The sequence below is a fragment of the Phoenix dactylifera genome, unplaced genomic scaffold (genome assembly GCF_009389715.1).
Source record: "Phoenix dactylifera cultivar Barhee BC4 unplaced genomic scaffold, palm_55x_up_171113_PBpolish2nd_filt_p 000816F, whole genome shotgun sequence".
Classification (NCBI taxonomy): Eukaryota; Viridiplantae; Streptophyta; class Magnoliopsida; order Arecales; family Arecaceae; genus Phoenix; species Phoenix dactylifera.
In genome coordinates this window covers 64,418-78,055 of record NW_024068183.1, presented here as the reverse complement: position 1 = coordinate 78,055, position 13,638 = coordinate 64,418, and the positions used below count along the sequence as shown (strand labels likewise).

General features: G+C 40.4%; 1 non-coding gene across 1 annotated transcript; it reads right to left on the bottom strand.

The window, feature by feature from the left end:
* Nucleotides 1-1,971: 1,971 nt before the first annotated feature.
* Nucleotides 1,972-2,043, bottom strand: TRNAD-GUC. Its single transcript has one exon. It is a non-coding gene; the product is annotated as a tRNA-Asp (tRNA).
* Nucleotides 2,044-13,638: the final 11,595 nt, after the last annotated feature.

Sequence of the window (13,638 nt, the reverse complement as noted above, 5' to 3'; positions counted from 1 at the left end):
TGCACTCAAACACAAATACGACGTTAATTAATTTTTTATCATTAAAGATTAACTATAATACTAATTAAGATGGTACGATGATTGCACTTTTGTGCTCTCATCACACCCCCCAACTAGCTTATTGCTAGTCTCTAGCAATTTAGTGCGAAAATGATAAAATAAGAGTGCAAAAGTGTTATTTATTATATAAATATACTAAGATAAATACTCACTTTCGTAGAGTGATGAGAGCACAAAAGTGCAATCATCGTACCACCATAATTAGTATTATAGTTAATTTTTAATAATAAAATTAATTAATTAACATTGTATTTGTGTTTGAGTGCAAGGAGTCCAAAAGACCCAATAACATTGGGTTTGAGTCCAATGCGCAGCAGCCCAAGCTCAATTCAAGTCCAACTCTTCCCGGATCCACGGCAGATCAGCTCCTCCAAGCCACCCCGTCGATCATGCTTCCAGCGGTCCCACAACATCCAGATCTTCCGCGATGAAGCAATGCCCGTTTCTCCTCCCAGCCGTCCACGGATCACCATCAGCTCCTTCCGCATTCAGTTCCCACCTTCCGATTCCAGGCCGCCGCATTCTCCGCGATCCATCCCGTGATGCACTCCCGCAGCTCTTCCACGATCAAGACTGCAGCCCCTCCTCCTCAGCGCGCGTCTCCTCCTTCCGCTTTCACCGTGCCAGCCACCGTGCCAGCAACGCCCGGAATCCCCTCTCCCGGATTCAAGATCCCCGCGACCCAATCCCAGCTGTGCGCCCATCCCGTGATCCCCGCCTTCCTTCCGCGATCCGGAAACCCAGCAGCCTCCCAGCAAGGCAGATCCCAGCCGTGATCTCACAGTCGCTGCCAGCCGTCAAGCCCGGATCCGCGTCGCCACCTTCCATGCCAGCCACCGTGCCAGCAACGCCCGCGTTCTTCACGCGCTGCAAGCATCCCGTCCGCCCACTGCATCTCCTCCCTTCCGATTTCAAGCCGTGATCACAGCATCCCGTGATCCCCGCGTCCGACTGCAAGCATTCCGTGATCGACTCCTACCCGCGTCCTCACCGCGTCTGCCATCTCCCTTCCGCATCAAGCGCCCGTCCGCGGCTATAAAAGGAGAAGGAGGAAGAGAAGAGAGGGGTGCTCGGTGGAATCCAAGAAGGGATAGAGAAGAGTGCTCGGTTTTGGGGTTGAGGCCAAGAACCAGGGAAGGAGAGGTGTGCTCGGCTGCTTCGGTTGATCCAAGGAAGAAGAAGGAGCTCGGCTGCTTCGGCGGAGAAGAAAAAAAAAAACAGAAGAAACAGAGCATTGCTCTGTTCGTTTGGAGAAGAAAGAAAGAAAAAAAAAAGTATTTTATGTTGTTCCACCGTGGGAGAGAAAGGGAGATGTTTTCTTTCTTTTATTTTTGTTATTTCCTTCCTTTATTTTAATTGCAGAAGAAAGGTAGCATCAAGCTACCAATATTCATTTCTAGCATTGTAATCAATTTAGTTTTCTAAATCTATCATTTTTCTTTCATGCAATCCCTGTTCTAGATTCAAATTAATTTCTATTTTTTTATGCAATCTTTTAATTTTTCTTTGATGCAATATATTTAATTTTCTTTTATGAAATTTATGTTTCACGCTTCAATCTTCTTAGTGTCGTCTATTTTAATTTATGCCAAAAAATTTTTTTTTGATTAATTAAATAAATGCTTTTCGAATCTAAGTACCTGTCTTTTAGTTAATTTCAATTAGAAAACATTCAACATCCTCAAAATAATGTTTTTCTTTTATCATTCAAAAATCGATTTCAAATCCAAGTGAACGTTCTAATTTTTATGCAACTCCAAACGCCTCCCTGTAGATCGACCTCTTACAACCGCTATTTTTCGAGTAGGAAAGGTAAGAGTAGAATTAAATTTAAACTTTATTCGTCGGTTCTAACAACGATCTGTCTAGCATATTTTTAGGTAGACAGGAATCGGACGAACAGAATTTTGGCGCCGTTGCCGGGGATCGAACCCGGGTCACCCGCGTGACAGGCGAGAATACTCACCACTATACTACAACAACCTTCACAATTAGAAACCATGATGGCTAACATGATGAAGCAGCAACAAGACTTCATCCAACAGCAACAACAGACCAACATAGCTCAAACCCAGACTAATCAATTTCATGCGCAAGCGATTGCAAAACTTGAGGTTAGTCTGAGCCAAATAGCTAACTCTCTAGGGGATAGGAAGAGAGGTGAATTGCCCAGTCAGCCAGTACCTAACCCTAGTAGACAACAGAATCAAGGGTCGAGAGGCCAGTTTCAGATTGATTCTAATGGAAACCCCACCCATGAAGTCCAGGCAATTACCACTTTACGGTCTGGCAAGCAAGTGGACAACAAAGTCCAACTTCCTGTGCAAGAAAAAGAAGAAAAGCATGAACCAAATCCCACTCAGAAAAAGGCACAAGAACAAGGAACACAAGGAGTAGAGGAGAAACCAATAGAGACATACACACCCAAGGCTCCCTTTCCTAGTAGACTACAAGACTCAAAGAAAAAATCTCAGTACGATGAAATCATGGAGGTCTTTAAAAATGTTCAAATAAATTTACCCTTCCTAGATGCAATCAAACAGATCCCCTCCTATACAAAATTCTTAAAAGACTTGACCACGGTGAAAAGGAAAACCAGTATTCCTAGGCAAGCTGTGATGGCGGCACAAGCCTCATCTCTTATTCAACAACAGATTGCCCCAAAATACAAGGACCCTGGTTGCCCCACTGTTGAAATTAAAATAGGAGAAACCATCATTCGAAGAGCCCTATTAGACTTAGGAGCAAGTGTAAACCTATTACCCTATTCTGTCTACACCGAACTAGGTTTGGGGGAATTAAAGCCCACAAACATTACTTTGTCATTAGCAGATAGGACTGTGAAGTATCCTAAGGGAATTGTAGAGGATGTAATTGTAAAGGTAAATGAGTTTTACTACCCTGTGGATTTTGTAGTCCTCGAAACTGAACCAGTGAAAAACCCAAGTAGTCACATCCCGGTAATCCTTGGTAGACCATTTTTGGCCACTTCAAATGCTGTGATCAGTTGCCGAAATGGGATAATGACCTTAGCATTTGGAAACTTGACCGTCCAACTCAATGTCTTTCACGGTAGTAATCAACCATCTGAGATGGACGATTTAGAAGAAATTCACATGATTGAAAACATAATCAGCAAGTCCTTCGAGGAATCAAGTTATTCTGATCCACTAGAAAGATGTTTGGCCCAATTCAGTCAAGATTGTGAGGAAGGAGAGTCGAATCAGGAGGTTAATGCATTACTAGATTCTATTCCTGTAATGGATACTAGCAGATGGGCTACTAAATTTGAATCATTACCTATACTTGAATCCCAGCTAGTACCTTCAAGTGTCAAACCTCCCCAGCTCGAACTTAAAGATCTGCCTAAAAACTTAAAATATGCATTTCTAGGGGACAACAACACCTTACCTGTTATTATTGCATCAAATTTAACTGAAGAACAAGAAGAGAAGTTGTTAAATATCCTTCAGAAAAATCAAGAAGCGATCGGCTGGTCTATAGCGGATATTAAGGGGATTAGTCCTTCTGTGGTCCAACATAAAATCCATCTAGAAGAAGATGCAAAAATCTCTAGAGAACCACAAAGGCGACTTAATCCAATCATGAAGGACGTAGTTCGAGCCGAGGTCATCAAGCTGTTAGATGCAGGGATTATATATCCTATTTCTGATAGTCAGTGGGTAAGCCCAGTTCAAGTCGTACCTAAAAAGTCTGGCATCACTGTGGTGAAAAATGATCACAATGAGTTAGTCCCTACTCGAGTCCAAACGGGATGGCGAGTATGCATCGACTATAGGAAGCTTAACGCCATGACTAGGAAAGACCACTTCCCACTACCCTTCATTGATCAAATGTTAGAACGTCTAGCTGGCCACTCTCATTATTGTTTTCTTGATGGTTATTCTGGATATAACCAAGTACTAATTGCATGTGAGGATCAAGAGAAAACCACATTCACCTGTCCTTATGGTACTTTTGCCTATCGTCGCATGCCTTTTGGGTTATGTAATGCACCGGCTACATTCCAGCGGTGTATGATGAGTATTTTCTCCGACATGGTGGAGAAATTTTTAGAAGTTTTTATAGATGACTTTTCTGTATTCGGATCTAACTTTAATGAATGTTTGCATCACTTGACCCTTGTTGTAGAACGATGTAAAGAGAAAAATTTAGTTCTTAACTGGGAAAAATGTCATTTTATGGTCCAATCAGGTATTGTTTTGGGACACATTGTGTCACAAAGAGGAATTGAGGTGGATAAGGCCAAAGTAGAATTAATTGCTAAATTGCCACCTCCTAAGACTGTTAGGGAAGTCAGATCCTTTTTAGGGCATGCGGGTTTTTACCGCCGCTTTATCAAGGATTTCAGTAAATTGTCGAAACCCTTATGCGATTTGTTGGCGAAAGATGCTACTTTTAATTTTTCGCCAATTTGTATAACTGCTTTCGAAAGACTAAAGTCTGAACTAACCTCAGCACCCATCATAAGGTCCCCTGATTGGAGTCTGCCATTTGAAATCATGTGTGACGCATCCGATTATGCAATAGGTGCCGTCCTAGGTCAACGAGTGGGGAAGCTTCCCCATGCGATTCACTATGCGAGCAAAACTCTGAATGATGCCCAACTTAACTATTCTACCACTGAAAAAGAGTTGTTGGCTGTTGTCTTTGCTCTAGACAAATTTCGTCCCTATCTAATAGGATCCAAGGTCCTTATTTATTCTGATCATGCCGCCCTTAAGTACCTTCTCACAAAGAAGGATGCTAAGGCGAGGCTCATTCGTTGGATCCTATTGCTCCAGGAATTTGATCTCGAAATTCGAGATAAAAAGGGATCTGAAAATGTAGTAGCTGACCACTTGTCCAGACTGATTGTTGAGTCATCTGCGGAATCCTTACCTGTATCCGAAACTTTTCCGGATGAACAACTAATGATGATTTCCCACACCAATGTTCCATGGTATGCTGACATAGTCAACTACCTTGTTACTGAACCAATGCCCAGCTCTTGGACCAAACAGGAACAATTTCGCTTCCTAGCTCGTGTGAAGTGGTATTTTTGGGATGAACCATACTTGTTCAAATACTGTCCTGATCAAATCATTAGACGATGCATCCCTGAACACGATCAAAGGAATGTCCTTTTCTTTTGTCATGACCATGCTTGTGGTGGTCATTTTAGTGGGAAGAAAACTGCTGTAAAAGTTTTGCAGTGTGGATTTTATTGGCCCACACTTTTTCGAGATGCGCATGACTATTGTAAATCTTGCGATCGATGTCAACGATTAGGAAAACTTTCGAGAAAGAATGAGATGCCCCTGAACCCTATCCTAATTATAGAAATTTTCGATGTTTGGGGTATTGATTTTATGGGTCCTTTTCCTATGTCGTTTGGGCATCAGTACATTCTTGTGGCAGTTGACTATGTATCAAAATGGATTGAGGCTATCGCGTGTAAGACCAATGATCACAAAGTGGTGATCAAGTTCCTTAAAGAATCTATCTTTGCTCGTTTTGGCACCCCTCGTGCTATCATTAGTGATGGGGGGAAACATTTTTGTAATAAAATCTTTAAAGCCCTTATGAGAAAGTACAACATTAATCATAAGGTCAGTACACCATATCATCCACAAACAAGTGGACAAGTCGAAATTTCCAATCGGGAGATCAAGACCATCCTTGAAAAAACTGTTCATACATCTCGGAAGGATTGGTCTCTTAGGCTAACAGATGCACTGTGGGCATATCGGACGGCTTACAAAACACCAATTGGAATGTCTCCATATAGAACTGTCTATGGCAAGGCCTGCCATTTACCTGTTGAGTTAGAGCACAAGGCCTATTGGGCTATTAAACATTTAAATTTCGATCTTGACAAAGCAGGAGAACATAGGAAGCTTCAACTCGATGAGCTTGAAGAAATTAGAAACGATGCTTACGAGTGTGCCAAAAAGTACAAAGATCGCATGAAGATCATGCATGATAAAATGATCATTCGTAAGGAATTTCACCAAGGACAAAAAGTCCTTCTATATGATTCTCGATTACATCTATTCCCTGGAAAACTTAAATCTCGCTGGACTGGCCCATACACAGTAGAGAAAGTGCACCCGCATGGTGCAGTAATAATATGCAATACCAAGGATGGTAGGTCCTTTCAAGTCAATAGACATCGTTTAAAACCATACCTTGAATATCTGAGTCCAGAAGTTGAGGAGACACTTCTGACCGACCCTGTTTATCATGAATGAATTAGAATTGTCTGGCTGAAGACATAAAACTTAGCGCTCTTGGGAGGCAACCCAACATGTAAATATTCTCAAAAAAAAAAAAAAATGCAGGTTTGGGGGTATTTTGCCCCAATTTACCCGCCCATATCAGGTACCTTCTCCTCTGTCCTCTTACTGCTTTAAATTTTCTTTAACATTGAGGACAATGTTAGATTTAGGTATGGGGGTGAGAATATTTTTGAAAAAAAAAAAAAAGGGAGAGAATATTTTTGATTTTTTTATGCAATTAAAAAAAATTTTAAAAAAAAAATTATTAAAATTTCAAAAAATAATAAAAAAAAGGGATTTCAAATTTTTAACTCAAACTCTAATCTTTTTGGCTGTACAAACTACAAATTGCTCTGACAATAGCTTTGAGTTAAGAAATATGATAGCAGTTCTAGCTTAAGTTTTCATCCCACCTATCTTCTGCTAACATGATACAAGATGAGTTAGCACCTACACGTAAGCACATGAATAGTGGCGTATGTAAACTTACGACTAATATGAATATTTTTAATTTTTGGGATAATTTAGAGTTATATGTGTGATGAACACCCTAGCCTAACCAAAAAAAAAAAAAAGAAGAAAAAAAAAGAGAGATAAAATAAAATAAAATAATGAGTTTAATTTAAGTCTTCTCACTGAGTAACCGGGCCTCCTGCCTGGCAAGCAGCGAGTGTTCGCGTAAAAAGGTGAGGATGATTGAGATTAAACTCTGAGTGACTAATTTGGCCTTGAAGCCTAGTTAACCTGAGTTATTAAGCCTGTTAGGGTGTCTCTACACCTAGTGCCCTGAGCCATCTGGATCGGGAGTCATTGGCCTAACACTCGCTACATGGATTAGCTAGAAAGCTTAATAAGGCTAGATATTGCACAAGTCATTCTTCTTAGCACTTCAGTCTGAAAAAAAAAATGAATAAATAAATCCGGGGTGTTCATTACCATTTAACTCTAGAAAGTCTTGAAAACTAAAGTAATCATGTTGGAAGTAAAGTAAAAGCCACTCATTTATATGATACTATCTTGCACCTCACTACATTCTTGACTTGTTAGCAGATAGATGGGGTGTAATGAAATTTGAGTTAGAGTCTGTTTAAATATGATAACAACAAGTCTCTATTGTCCTTGCAATTCTAGTTTCATACAGTAATACTTGTTCAAATTTCGAGTTAAAATTTGGAAATTCCTGACTAATGAAGTTTGTGGGTAACTTCACTGCAAACCCTCACGAGACAACACTCGTCCGCTAGGGTAACCTAGGGGTTTAACGGCTTGTTGCACATGCTAAGTGCAATCGTGATGCTCTACGAAAGTGAGTATTTATCTTAGTATATTTATATAATAAATAACACTTTTGCACTCTTATTTTCGCACTAAATTGCTAGAGACTAGCAATAAGCTAGTTGGGGGGTGTGATGAGAGTACAAAAGTGCAATCATCGTACCACCATAATTAGTATTATAGTTAATTTTTAATAATAAAATTAATTAATTAACATTGTATTTGTGTTTGAGTGCAAGGAGTCCAAAAGACCCAATGACATTGGGTTTGAGTCCAATGCGCAGCAGCCCAAGCTCAATTCAAGTCCAACTCTTCCCGGATCCACGGCAGATCAGCTCCTCCAAGCCACCCCGTCGATCATGCTTCCAGCGGTCCCACAACATCCAGATCTTCCGTGATGAAGCAATGCCCGTTTCTCCTCCCAGCCGTCCACGGATCACCATCAGCTCCTTCCGCATTCAGTTCCCACCTTCCGATTCCAGGCCGTCCGCATTCTCCGCGATCCATCCCATGATGCACTCCCGCAGCTCTTCCACGATCAAGACTGCAGCCCCTCCTCCTCAGCGCGCGTCTCCTCCTTCCGCTTTCACCGTGCCAGCCACCGTGCCAGCAACACCCGGAATCCCCTCTCCCGGATTCAAGATCCCCGCGACCCAATCCCAGCTGTGCGCCCATCCCGTGATCCCCGCCTTCCTTCCGCAATCCGGAAACCCAGCAGCCTCCCAGCAAGGCAGATCCCAGCCGTGATCTCACAGTCGCTGCCAGCCGTCAAGCCCGGATCCGCGTCGCCACCTTCCATGCCAGCCACCGTGCCAGCAACGCCCGCGTTCTTCACGCGCTGCAAGCATCCCGTCCGCCCACTGCATCTCCTCCCTTCCGATTTCAAGCCGTGATCACAGCATCCCGTGATCCCCGCGTCCGACTGCAAGCATTCCATGATCGACTCCTACCCGCGTCCTCACCGCGTCTGCCATCTCCCTTCCGCATCAAGCGCCCGTCCGCGGCTATAAAAGGAGAAGGAGGAAGAGAAGAGAGGGGTGCTCGGTGGAATCCAAGAAGGGATAGAGAAGAGTGCTCGGTTTTGGGGTTGAGGCCAAGAACCAGGGAAGGAGAGGTGTGCTCGGCTGCTTCGGTTGATCCAAGGAAGAAGAAGGAGCTCGGCTGCTTCGGCGGAGAAGAAAAAAAAAAACAGAAGAAACAGAGCATTGCTCTGTTCGTTTGGAGAAGAAAGAAAGAAAAAAAAAAAGTATTTTATGTTGTTCCACCGTGGGAGAGAAAGGGAGATGTTTTCTTTCTTTTATTTTTGTTATTTCCTTCCTTTATTTTAATTGCAGAAGAAAGGTAGCATCAAGCTACCAATATTCATTTCTAGCATTGTAATCAATTTAGTTTTCTAAATCTATCATTTTTCTTTCATGCAATCCCTGTTCTAGATTCAAATTAATTTTTATTTTTTTTATGCAATCTTTTAATTTTTCTTTGATGCAATATATTTAATTTTCTTTTATGAAATTTATGTTTCACGCTTCAATCTTCTTAGTGTCGTCTATTTTAATTTATGCCAAAACTTTTTTTTCTGATTAATTAAATAAATGCTTTTCGAATCTAAGTACCTGTCTTTTAGTTAATTTCAATTAGAAAACATTCAACATCCTCAAAATAATGTTTTTCTTTTATCATTCAAAAATCGATTTCAAATCCGAGTGAACGTTCTAATTTTTATGCAACTCCAATCGCCTCCCTGTGGATCGACCTCTTACAACCGCTATTTTTCGAGTAGGAAAGGTAAGAGTAGAATTAAATTTAAACTTTGTTCGTCGGTTCTAACAACGATCTGTCTAGCATATTTTTAGGTAGACAGGAATCGGACGAACATAGAGCGTTACGATTGCACTTAGCACGTGCAACAAGCCGTTAAACCCCTAGGTTACCCTAGTGGACGAGTGTTGTCTCGTGAGGGTTTGTAGAGAAGTTTCCCACAAACTTCATCAGTCAGGGATTTCTAATTTTTAACTCAAAATTTGAACAAGTATTATTGTATGAACTTAGAATTGCAAGGACAATAAAGACTTATTGCTATCATATTTAAGTAGACTCTAACTTAAGTTTCATTACTCCCCATCTATCTGCTAACACGTCAAGAATGTAGCGAGGTGTAAGATAGTATCATATAAATGAGTGGCTTTCACTTACTTCCAACATGACCACTCCAATTTTCAAGACTTTCTAGAGTTAAATGATAATGAACACCCCAGATTTATTTATATATATATATTTATTTATTTATTTATTTATTTATATATTTTTTTCAGACTGAATGCTAAGAAGAATGACTTGTGCAATATCTAGCCTTATTAAGCTTTCTAGCTGACCCATGTAGCGAGTGTTAGGCTAATGACTTCCGATCCAGATGGCTTAGGGCATTAGGTGTAGAGACATCCTAACAGGCTTAATAACTCAAATTAACTAGGCTTCAAGGCCAAATTAGTCACTCAGAGTTTAATCTCAATCATCCTCACCTTTTTACGCGAACACTAATTTTTTGAGGCGGGCTAATTTCCACGCACGGATCCCATGCACCATGCCTGCTGCCTGCTCTTGTCATGCAGGAGTAGTCGAGTCAGGAGTCGTTCAGAGAGCTAGTCTGAGAAAGAGAGGTCATCCAAGTCTGAATGATATAGGAATAGGAGAGCCACCGAGTCCTCGTCGCTGCTTGCCAGGCAAAAGGCCCGGTTACTCAGTGAGAAGACTTAAATTAAACTCATTATTTTATTTTATTTTATCTCTTTTTTTTTCTTTTTTTTTGATTAGGATGTTCATCACACATATAACTTTAAACTATTCCGAATATTAAAAATATTCATATTAGTTGCAAGTTTGCATACCCCACTATTCATGTGCTTACGTGTAGGTGCTAAATCATCATGTTAGCAGAAGATAGGTGGAACGAAAACTCAAGCTAGAATTGCTATCATATTCATTTACTCAAAGCTATTGTCAAAGCAATTCCTAGTTTGTACAGCCAAAAAGATTAGAGTTTGAGTTAAAAATTTGAAATTCCCTTTTTTAAAAAAAAAAATTTAATTGCATAAAAAAAATCAAAAATGTTCTCACCCCCATACCTAAATCTGACATTGTCCTCAATGTTAAAGAAGATTTAAAGCAGTAATAGGATAGAAGAGAAGTTACCTGATATGGGTAAGTAAATTGATAATTGGGATAAAAAAACCCAAACCTGCATGTTAGTAAAAATTTTTATTTTTTATTTTTATAATATTTACATGTTGGGTTGCCTCCCAAGAGCGCTAAGTTTTATGTCTTCAGCCGGACAAAATGTAAATCCTCCTTTTTTTTCAACCATTATCTAAGAATGGTTTTGAAAGAGTCCGATGAAGAACAGTCGGCTGATGACGATCTATGCTCATAAGGAGAACAGAACTAAGGGGCGCATGCTTGACCCCTTCCTCGAAATGGGCAAGGTAAGCTTCTAAAGGTTCCTCATTATAAGTTTGTAAGAAAGTCTTCTGAACCAGACTTTCAATCATGTCAACTTCATTGATTTCTTTATCGTCTGGTGGTTGTTTACTTATGTTGAAGACATTAAGCTCGACTTTCATGTTGCCAAAAGATAACTTCAGCATCTCATTTCGACAGTTGATCACAGCATTTGCTGTGGCTAAGAAAGGTCTACCTAAAATTATAGGTGTGTGACTGTCTGGATGTATTGCAGGTTCAGTCTCAAGGATAACGAAGTCCACAGGATAGTAAAACTCATTTACTTTCACTATTACATCCTCTACAATCCCCTTGGGGTACTTTACTGTCCTATCTGCTAAGGAAAGGGTAATATTTGTAGGCTTTAATTCCTTCAAACCTAATTTTTGGTATACATAGTAGGGAAGTAGGTTTACACTGGCTCCTAAATCTAATAGAGCTCTCTGGATGATCGTCTCTCCTATTTTTATTTCAATGGTTGGGCAACCAGGGTCTTTGAATTTCGGGGCAATCTGTTGTTGAATGAGAGATGAGGCTTGTGCAGCCATAATAGCTTGCCTAGGAATGCTGGTTTTTCTTTTGACCGTGGTGAGGTCTTTCAAGAATTTTGTATAGAAGGAAATTTGTCGTATGGCATCGAGGAAAGGTATATTTATTTGAACAGTTTTAAAGACTTCCATTATTTCATCAAAGTTAGATTGTTTCTTGGAGTCCCGAAGTCCACTGGGAAAGGGAACCTTAGGTTTGTATGTTTCTATGGGTTCTTCCTTTTTTTTTCGATTTATCCTGTTCTTGACCTCTCTTCTGAATAGGATTCTTATCGGATTCATTTTTATTTTCTTTTCATGTTCAGGAAGTTGGACTTTATTATCCACTTGCTTGCCAGACCTTAAAGTGGTAATTTCCTGGACTTCATAGGTCGGATTTCCATTAGAATCGGTTTGATACTGACCTCTCTGACCTTAATTTTGTTGTCTACTAGGGTTAGGCACTGGTTGACTAGGTAGTTCACCTTTCTTTCTATCCCCTAGAGAGTTTGCTATTTGGCTTAGACTAACCTCAAGTTTTGCAATCGCTTGCGCATGGAATTGGTTAGTCTGGGCTTGGGCTGTATTGGTCTGTTGTTGTTGCTTGATAAAATCTTGTTGTTGTTTCATCATATTAGCCATCATGGTTTCTAATTGTGAAGGTTGCTGTGGGATAGGGGCATTATAAGGAGGTACAGATGGAACCAATGGTTGGTTCATTTGTGATGGACCTATCCTAGGGAAGTTGTTCTGAAAACCTGATGGACCACCTTGATGCTGAATAGGTTCATTCTGCTTGTATGAGAAATTTGGGTGGAACCTATTATCAAGGTGGTAAACTAGGCTGAACGAGTTGGGAGTGGGCTTCTTAAAGGCACTATATGAATTTAGAGCATTTGCTTGCTCGGCCTTTATGGTGGGCAGATTAGGGCAGCACTCCACTAGATGCTCCGGACTGTTACACAAGACACACAAACTATATGACTCGTGATCCACTTTTATGACGGGATTTGACTCTTTGTATGAACTCGAACTAGTGGAAACAGTGAAAGCATCAAACTTTTTACTTAAGTTGTTCATTCCAGTCACCAGATTGGACATGACATTTTTGAGTTCTGGATCTATTTTCATTTCATAATTACCTGGTTTTCTAGATCCGAACTCATCTCTATTTACTTCCTCACCATAGCTACTCCAATTTTGGGCATTTTCAGCTAAGTCAACAAGAAATTCATAGGCTTGATCCGGGGTTTGGTTCATGAACCTACCCTTGTGCATGGACTCAATCATGTTTCTATGTGTCGGAGTTAGTCCTTTATAAAAGAAGTGGACCAGATCAACCTTATCAAGCCCATGGTGCGGGCACTTAACCAAAAGATCATGGAATCTTTTCCAAAGTTGAGAAAATTCCTCCTCAGATTTTTCTCTAAAAGTTCTGATGGCATCCTTAATTTTTTTAGTTTTTACCATGGGATAGAACTTAGCCATGAACTTCCTAGATAGTTGTTCCCATGATGTGATGGAATTAGAAGCAAGAGAATACAGCCATGCAGCGGCACGATCTTCTAAAGTCATGGGAAACAACCTTAATTTAATACCCTCTTCATCTAAGTTTTGATTTCTAAATGTTTGACAGATTGTCAAAAATTTGTTTAGATGAATGTAGGGTTGTTCACTCCCGAACCCATGAAACTTGGGTAACATGTTTATTGTCGCAGCCCGAATCTCGAATTAGGCGGCATTATTAATTGGTAATACTATGCAAGTAGGGGGACTAGCGGATGCGGGTGCGAACAACTCATTCAAAGTTCTAATATGTTCACCCATTGTAGAGATTGACGGTTGATTTATAGTTCGCAGGTTGTGATGAAAAGTTATGTCAATCTCAGGATCAAATGGGGTTAACTTATCCCTTAATGACCTTCTACCATGCATACGTTATCAACACTTCATTATATTTGACTCCTACAATGAACGAAATCCTAAAAGAAGAGAAGGGC